The sequence below is a fragment of the Salvelinus sp. IW2-2015 genome, linkage group LG1 (genome assembly GCF_002910315.2).
Source record: "Salvelinus sp. IW2-2015 linkage group LG1, ASM291031v2, whole genome shotgun sequence".
NCBI lineage: Eukaryota > Metazoa > Chordata > Actinopteri > Salmoniformes > Salmonidae > Salvelinus > Salvelinus sp. IW2-2015.
In genome coordinates this window covers 57,733,949-57,743,681 of record NC_036838.1, presented here as the reverse complement: position 1 = coordinate 57,743,681, position 9,733 = coordinate 57,733,949, and the positions used below count along the sequence as shown (strand labels likewise).

Here is a 9,733-nt window from a genome sequence, read left to right as displayed (position 1 = left end):
AAGGGAGGAAGAAGGAGAAGAAGAAGAGAGAGGAAGAGGAGAGAGGGGGGAGAGAGAGAAGAGAGAGGAGGAAGTCAAGGATCCCCAATAGACATAATTAATTTTTATTGACGCTGCTTCTTGACGGGAAAAGAATCGGCTTTATGTCGTGCCCTGAACCTGCTCACAAAGCCAACATCGAGTAGAAGAAGTGGGCGGTGGTTCCCTACAAAATATTTACTCTCCTCCTACTGTCCGTCCCACAAAATCTACTCAGTCTCCGGTCCAACAAAATATTCCATCGGTCCCACAAAATATAGCGGTCTTCCGATCACAAAGTATACCTGATCTCTCTTCGTCTCCTCTCTCTCTCTCTCTCTTACGTTCTCTCTCTCTCATTCTCTCGCGGTCCCTATATAACAAAATATACGGTCCCACAAAAATTATGGTCCCATCCAAACAATATACGGTTCCCGCGACAGATACCGATGGATACTCTCCTTCTGCGGTCCGCTCATCGTCAGGCAGGCTGGCACGGCCCGATCACATTATTGGTGGTAGGTGCGTAGGGGGAACGCATATAAACTCAAAAACAGTTCAAACTCCACCGCACTTTTCACTCTCATATATATATCTTCTCAATCTTCTGCCCTGCCAAGTGCAGACTGCCAAACCATGCGAGGTTTAGTATAGAGTCTGACTACTCAGAGTAGAAGAGGAAAGCACAATTGCTTCTGTTTGTGTGAAACTGTAGGGATCTTCCACCTGTCATCACAACCGATTAGCTTGGAAAACTCTAGCAAATGATAGGCTATCTGGCACTTAACCCTGGAGTTGCTCCATCAGTAAGAGGTGTCTATCATTCGCACGGGCATTACAGAATTGGAGGCAGAAGTGCTGGTGTGAGGGAGATTAAAATAGATGAGAGGTATTCTCGTAGGGGTACTTAATGTGTAAGCATAAGATCTCAATAAACGTCAATCTAATCGTAAATGCTCCATCAAGTAGGGAGATAGGTAGACAGGATTTTAATGAAACGGGAGAACCACAACAATTTTAGTAAATGAGATCTCAACCTCCAACATATTGCATCCTGGGGAAAATATGACATTCCGAAGCCAAGGTGTTTTCGTATTATCACATATCTGTAGGATTTATTTCACTATTCCATACATGAGGTCACACTATAATGCCTGTCTCTACTGGTTGTCATAGCATTTGGAATTGAATGTATAGATTAGGTACAGATTCAGCTGTGCTTCGAGAGAGGATCGGGCTGCAGTTATCAAGAGCACTAAACTGCTTGGACTCTAAGTAAGAGACAATAATTAACACCCGGCTAAAAAGGAGTTAATACCACTGTGAGTCTTTACAACTATCGGGCCGTATACTTTGTTGGTTGGGGTGATGTTCTACCTTGTGTACTGGGTCCGTCCGCTACTCTTGTTTAAAAGCTGGGGCACCTGTCTTATTGAAGCTACGGTTGGGTGGGTCATTATTCCTTCATTATCACATCTGGTTTGTCATAATAGACTCAGCTTGACAGTTAGTGATGGGAGTGAGTAATAGACAATCTCCTGGCGCTAAAACAATTACATGCATTAATATGGATAATGCAGATGTTCTCCTCTGTTATCCATTTCTCGTCCATTGGTTTTGTGTACGCTTTCACTACGGTATGAGCTTAGGCATGGGTTGGTACTGATCTTATAGCAGTCACATGTATCCGCTCTCGATCCCCCGGCAGGATGCAGCCCTCTGAATTCTGCTAATGCGAATTGTCAAGCTTTAAAAATACTGGCCTTGTGGGTGAGGGGTGATTTAACTTACCTCCTATGCGATCAAGGACCTAAGATATCGTTAATTCTTTATTGATTCATTCATTTAGGTTCTTCGGGTTCTTTATTCTTATTGCTGTTTTAGTCTATTGCTATGGCTATATTATTGTATTGTTTTTGGTTCACTCATTTCACTACTTGTGGACTAGACCTAACTGTAGACTAGACTCTATCGAACGCTACTCTTCTGCGTGGTATTTCCTTGTCCCTCGACGCTCTGACCTGCTCTCTGGCTGTAGGGTTGAGGCTGGGCCAAACATTTGGCTCGCTCGCGCTTCAGAGTATAACCCTGAAGGTGGGAACGGTGAAGCGCTTATAATATACTCGGTCTCCAGGATAGGTTTGGGTCGATTATTATTCTTCGGTCTTCTGCGCTTATCAACCTGGCTTATTGGTGTATGAGTTGGTAATTTCTGCTAGTTAATGCTATATATATTTAATCTTATGGGCCTGTTTGAACTTGGTGTGGTATTATTTTCTGTTCATCCCTGACGCTTTGGAGTATCTCGCAACAGCTCTGCAGTTACTCTCGAGCTCGTAGCCGTATTTCCCTTGAAAACGTCTTCGTGCTAGCGCTAACGTCAGTTATTACATTTGTACAGACTTAGAAATATGTCTCGGGCTCAGATTTGTTGTATCAGGTTCCTTCGAGACGGCAATGAAAAGCAACGGAGTCATGTTGTAGAGACACGTAGGAGACAGGGGTGGGATGATATTTACCATCTCCCTAGCATGTGTCAGTAGAGACTCGGGGTCCGAATGATCAGACCTTCAGTCAGATTTTACACGGGCTCCGCTTGGTGCGCTGAGTTAGTTAGTAAGTTGTCCCTCCGTCACTGATTCAGGACGCTACATCCACGAGTAGAGTAATCAGTGGTTAGTAGTTACATGATTCATCCCACTAGATGGATTCCAGTTAGACTAACAGTGCCAGGCTAGAAGCCAGCTCTGTCAAGATGATTTGGGTTTGTGTCGGTAGTCAGACACTAGGTGAGCTACCCGTGGAGCCGAAGACTCTCCAAGATCGACTTCTACAGACTGGTCTTGGCAGTAATATATTCACGCTTAGACGTTACGAAGACATCTCCAGAGCGATTCGCATTTCTAGTTGCAGATACACGTATAACTATCGCTAGACAGACCTCTCGTCACGAGACATGAACTGATTCCAGATCGATGATACGGTATGTAGGTGTTGTGAGGATAAGTATCTCTAACCAACACTGCTAGATCGCACTGACCGCTTAACAGTGGATTAGGTCAGTGTTGATCCTGACTATAACGCTAACTGTGTGTCGCAGTTTTATGGAAGACTTCTCGTGAACACAGATTAGACTTCAGGGTATCTCGCATATGAGTGATCATGGTTCCAGATTAGAACCCTAGGACTGCTCTCACCACAGTATGACTTGTTGCATGGGTTCAGTAGTACTCAGATTCGGGAGCGTTTTGTAAGAGCTAATCCTCGAGTAAATGAGTTAACAAACTGTTCGCTATTACAATAACAGGTCAGATAGCAGTTCCAAGCTAAGAGAGACTCTCAGAGATAGATTTTGATTCCAAGGTGTTTTCACGCACTAGCAGTCGCATGTTAGAGCGCGACTCCTTCACATAGATGATTAATCAGTCAGATAACACAGTTATCAGGTATAGGATGATCTGTTGGAGGAAAATATTATATAGAATTTGCACATTTTGAGGGTTACAGCATAGGACCGCAAGACTAAACTATTGTGTACGCAGTATCTTCCTGCCCAAAATTGTATATCAGCCATGATACTTAGTAAATAAGATAGCAGTAACTAAGGTATTAGAAATCTGGCAAGGCTTAAGATTTAGCAATTCGCAGGAGTTTCTCTAGAATACAAGTACAGTTAGAACAACGAGCTCTACCAACCGGATGAAATCTTAGAATAGCAATATAAAGTCAAGACTTACAGTCCACGTATAATTAAAGAGGTATAGACTCTGTCTCAATGTAGGTGATTGGTGGCCTAATTTTTCAGTAACTCACAAGCACGAAGAGGCGAGAAAGATAGCTGTCTCTTATAATGAGGCTGGTAAACGCTCATGGCATTGGAGTTCGTCCCTGAGGGTATGCTATGGTTCAAGTTTCTCTCCGGGTCTTCCTGTCGTTCTCATGGGTCCATGTGCCCGGCTGCGGCTTCCCTGACTTTTGGTCGCGTGCGCTATAATCGCGCGCTGGTAAACCACAGCACGTATACACTCCACAGAGGCAGTAAAAGACGACAGCTAGAAATATCCTGAGTAATTAACGGAAATTAATTTTTATATCATTCCTACTTGCTCACTCATCTCTTTCTATTCTACTTAATCTAATGCGTTTCATCGTCCATCAGCTCTCGCCTTCTCTCTCTCATCTCCTTCTCGTCTGACTGAATCATCTTGGAGAGTCTTCTAGCTGGACTGTATCTGACTGAATCATCTTGGAGAGTCTTCTAACTGTACTCTATCTGACTGAATCATCTTGGAGAGTCTTCTAACTGGACTGTATCTGACTGAATCATCTTGGAGAGTCTTCTAACTGTAGATGGTATGCCTGTTATGTCTGTCAAATACTCTTCTCTTCCTGACTGATCACATTGGGATAGTGTGTGTACAAATGTAATAACTGAGGCAGCATGAATAGGTAGTGAGATAAACTGTGAGTAGATAAATGAACAGATAAATGAACAGATAAATTAAGAGATATATTAACAGATTAATTAACCAATAACAGATAATAAAGAGATAAATGAAACCATACCTGAGGACCAGAAGATCCACGTTCACCACCTTTACCGGGTTTGCCAGCCTCACCCTACAGCAGAGACAGGACGGAAGGGAGAAGAGTTCATTAGTTAGTTACAGTTAGTTACAATATTGAATGAAAAAAATTATAAAATACAATAGATAAACAGCAAAAGATTAAAAAAAGAAATAAATGAATGAATCAATAAAGAATTAACATATTTAGGTTTTGATGCTAATTAGTTCCCTCCCAGGCAGAAATTGAAATTCGATTAGCAAACAGTGCATCCTGGGGGATAGACGGATACATGACTGCTAGTTCAGCCTGATACCACCTAGTGGCAAAATGGAGGAATTGCATTTCCAATATTAATTTTCAATTTCTTTACCCTCCCTAACTGCATATCTATTTAAAACAATTATAATGAAGGATTTACACAGTAGCCATAAGACAGTGCATTGAACAAGAAGGGACAGTACACAATAAATCAAGGATAGTTGAAATCACAGTGTTAAATTTTTTTGGGGTGTTATATTGTCTCTACTTAGAGTCCAAGAGTTAGTGTTGATAACTGGAGTTGATTGAGACGGTGTACTTTTAACTTCATTAAGAGAAACCAGAGACAGGAAGTTACATCTATGGAGTGATCCACAGATGTGGTTACAGGCCTCAATGTCAATATTTTCCCAGGATGCAATGTTGTAGGTTGATTTTCTAAAATGTTTGTTTCAATATCTGTTTTGGCATGTACATTACGATTGGTTTTTGATCTTATGCTACACAAAGATGAGAAACATTTTTCCTAAACTAATCCAATCTGTAAGTGGTTGGATTTACTGCAACTGTTAGTGAGATAGTTATTGCAGTTTACATGGTGTAGGTAGTCTACATTTACAACAGTTTCTTCCCTACTCTGACAGACATACTAAATGCAGGTTGTGGGGGGGGGGGGTTGTAAAAGTGCTGGATTTGAACTGTTTTTGAGGTTTATATGGTCCCACACCCATTTTGTGGGACCGTATATTTTGTGGGACCGTATATTTTGTGGGACCATATATTTTGTGGGACCGTATATTTTGTGGGACCGTATACTTTGTGGGACCGTATATTTTGTGGGACCGTATATTTTGTGGGACCGTATATTTTGTGGGACCGTATACTTTGTGGGACCGTATATTTTGTGGGACCGTATATTTTGTGGGACTGTATATTTTGTGGGACCGTATAAATCCCTGTTAGATTCAACTTGCAGGAAGATCTGACAGGGGTTGGATATCACATAGCAAAGCACCATAATGTGACACTTTACATCCTTATAACCCAAAGGGAATTGAACTCTGCTGGAATTGATTGTAAATTCAAAACTACACAGAAAAGTGTAAAATGTCAAGGGAGCTGATAAAAAAAAAAAAAAACGACAGCGAAAAAAGTAAAATGGCAGTTGAAGTTGAATTTAAGCAGCTTTTTGTGAGTCTGATATTTACTCAATTTAGTGTCATTTTAACTCCCCCCAAATATTAACACCATGACCAGAGTAGTTTTAATACAAAATGGGTGTTGGACCATATTAACCCTAAAACAGTGTTATATTTGACTCCATAGGAGTTGAATTAAGTCTTGCGATTCTACAGGAGTCAGTCACTGGTGAAGATGAGAAATAGTGGTGAGTTGGTGGGGACGATGGGATATGGTGGTGGGTTGGTGGGGACGATGGGATATGGTGGTGGGTTGGTGGGGACGATGGGATATGGTGGTGGGTCATGGGTCTGTGGGGGACGAGTGGGATATGGTGGTGGGTTGGTGGGCGACGATGATATGGTGGTGGGATTGGTCGGCCGACGATGGGATATGGTGGTGGGTCGGTGGGGAGATGGATATGGTGGTGGTCGGTGGACGATGGATTTATGGTGGTGGGTTGTGGGGACGATGGGATATGCGTGGTGGTTGGTGGGGACGATAGGGATATGGTGGTGGTCGTGGGGACGCTTGGGATATGGTGGTGAGGTCGGCTGGAGAACATAGCGACTGCACACTAGGTAGCTGGGTCGGTGGGGTACATGTTCGCGTGCAGATACAGTACAACTGGGGACATGTTTATCATCATGAATCGACATGAAACCAAGTCACGCGAGCCAATGGGATAGATGTTCATTGTGACTGTGGAAGGGGCGAATACATGGGTGTTGGGAGAAGTGACGTGGGAAGTGTCTGGATATCTGACTGCCACACACATGGATTTTACGAAGATGGCGGCCCTGAAGGAAACATGATAACACTGACCTCATCAGGAAAACCTCCGGGCCTAGCATTAGCATGGACGTTTCGGCGTGGGGAATTGTTTTTAGGACAAGTCGTAAACAACACTTATAGTGTTTTTTTAACTTTATTGGTGACAGTCTGCTACCACCAACCATTCACTGTGGTAATGGAGACAATGCGGAAGTTTCTATGTTATCAGTACTACTTTCTCAATAGCCTGTGGAAGACTCTCCAGTGTGTGTTGACAGTTGGAAAGTGTCAGTAATCTACTATCAATTATCTCCAGGTTTACCAGACGCGCGCGCTCGGGTGTTGGACGCACGGGGACCCAATCGGGCCTGTCAGGAAAGAAGATGAACATGAGACAGTTAGTCAGAACAGACAGACCTATGTGGGGCCCTGTCAGGAGAAGAACAGACAGTTAGCAGCACAACATCCACCACCCAGTTAGTCAGATCAGACAGTTACCACACGAAACACAGACAGACCAGACAGACAGACAGACAGAAGACAGAGACAGACAGACCAGACAGACATGAACAGAGGTCAGTCAGTTAGTCAGACAGGACTTTTCTAATCAACAGATATCAGGACAAGTCAGTCAGTTAGTCAGACAGACAGTTTACCTACATCAGGCAGCCACCTGGATGGCACTCTTGTGAGACGGGAATTAACCACAGCGACATGGAGAGACGAAGTGTGTTTGTGTGTTGTGTGTGTGTGTGTGTGTGTGTGTGTGTGTGTGTGGTGTGTGTGTGTTGTGTGTGTGTGTGTGTGTGTGTGTGTGTGTGTTGTTAAAGGTATCCCTCATCAATAATATATCCTCTGGCCTGAGAATGTTTAAAGAGATGCCCAAATGGAGATAGATATATAAAACATGCCACTAGACGAGTTAATTATGATTAGGATTATACGTAAACGAGCTGTTTACTCCAGACAGACAGAGTGTATACGACATCCCGTTGTCAATCATTATGCGAAGTGGTCTTGAAGTTTGTTTATATGTATTGGTGACTTTCATATTTGCCCAAGTTATGCCGGGACACGTGCATAACTAGTGGAGAGGAAGATAATTTGAAATTGTGTATGGGCAAAAAAAACAATACCAATTTTTATACAAGTAAATTATTTATTTATTATTTTTTTTGCCCAATTGGTTTCAACGTTTCTTGTGCGACCTATGGCTCTTTCTATGGGTAGATATCAGGAATTTACCGGTAAGAACGTTTTAGGTTTTTACGGATGCTTTAACATTCTCTGAAGTGTTCTGGCCTCTGTTACTGGCTACCGATTCAGTAATAGGTTCCCTTTTTTGGGGATAATCTAGGTGGTGGTGTGTGTGTTGTGGGTGTTGGGTGTGTGTGTGTGTGTGTGTGTGGTGTGTGTGGTGTTGTGTGGTGTTGTGTGTGTGTTGTGTGTGTGTGGTGTGTGTGTTGTTGTGGTGTGTGGTTGTGTGTGTGTTGGTGTGTAATGTGTGTGGGTGTGTGTGTGGTGTGTGTGGTGTGTGTGTGGTGTGTGGTGTGGTGTGGTGATGGTGTGGTGGTGTGTGTGTGTGTGTGTGTGTGTGTGTGTGGTGTTGTGTGTGTGTGTGTGTCGTGTGTGGGTCGTGTGTGTGTTGGTTGTGTGTGTGTGTGTGTGTGTGGTGTGGTGTGTGGTTGTGTGTGTGGTGTGCTGTGTGTGTGTGTGGTGTGTGTGTGTGTGGTGGTGTGTGGGTGTGTGTGTGTTTGTGTGTTGCGCGTGTGCCTGCTGTGTGTTTGTTGGGAATTGATGTGATTTCATGTTGTTCCGGCCCTGCCAACATTGCACACTAAGACAGGTGTTAGATTCTAATTGCAGGTAACGATGTAAACTTCTGTTTGAGGTTGTGGTAGGGAGGCGACGTCTGTCTGTCTGTCTGTCTGTCGTCTGTCTGTCTGTCTCTGTCTGTCTGTCTGTCTGTTCTGTCTGCTGTCTGTTAATCAAGTGGTCTCATTACCTCACCCACCCTAGAGGTGTGTTGTGTGTGTGTGTGTGTGTGTGTGTGTGTGTGTGGTTGTGGTGTGTGCGTCGAGAGTGAGTAGGGAGTGTGTGCGTGTGTGTTTTATGTGTTTGTGTGTTCTTTAGTGATGTGTGTGTGTGTGGTGTGTGTGCGCGAGTGCTATGTGTGTTTGTGTGTGGTGTGTGGTGTGTGTGTGTGTGTGTGGTTGGTGTGTTTGGTGTGTGTGTGTGTGTTCCTTTAGTGTTGTGTGTCTTTAGTGTATTGTTATTTGTTATTTAGTTGTGTTATGTGGTGTGTGCTCTTTAGTGTGGTGGGGTGTGTGGGTGGCTAGGGGCGGGGATGAGGATTTATATTATGCTACTTTGTGACAACTGCTCCATTGTAAAAAAGGGCTTTATAAATACATTTGATTTGATTTGAAGCGGGAGGTGCAGAGGCCCTTCACACTTTGTGGTAAATATTGATGGGATCTTACAGCTGATCCGGGTCTCTCCAGCCTCCTCGTGGTTCTTGGAAACCTTGTGGGCCCTGGGACGGAAAGAGAAGGGAGGAGGAGAGGTTAGATGACGTCTGTGACGTCTAACCAGATTTATTTTAGATGGTCCATCGGTCTTTTTAATAATGTGTGTGATATTCCTTTGATTTCTTAGATGTATTAGAATGGAAATACTAAAGGTGGGTAGAAAATATACAATATTATATTTTTGTAATAATAAGGTAATTGACTTCAGCTAGAGCGCTGATCTAAGATGGCCGTCACTAGTTTAGAATTCCTATATAAGCAATTCTGACTAAGAAAGTTACACAAATACTCAAACATTATCAAATCACTCTCCATGTCCTGAGCTTATCTGAGTCTGATACCCACTCCTTTGAGCCTACGGACAGTACGTTAACAGAGTTGTAGCTAGTACATGTAGTCCAGCT

General features: G+C 43.2%; 1 pseudogene; it reads right to left on the bottom strand.

Moving 5' to 3' along the window:
- The window catches only part of LOC111979147 (collagen alpha-1(II) chain-like), a 70,831-nt pseudogene extending 65,859 nt beyond the window's left edge, over positions 1 to 4,972 (bottom strand).
- Positions 4,973 to 9,733: the final 4,761 nt, after the last annotated feature.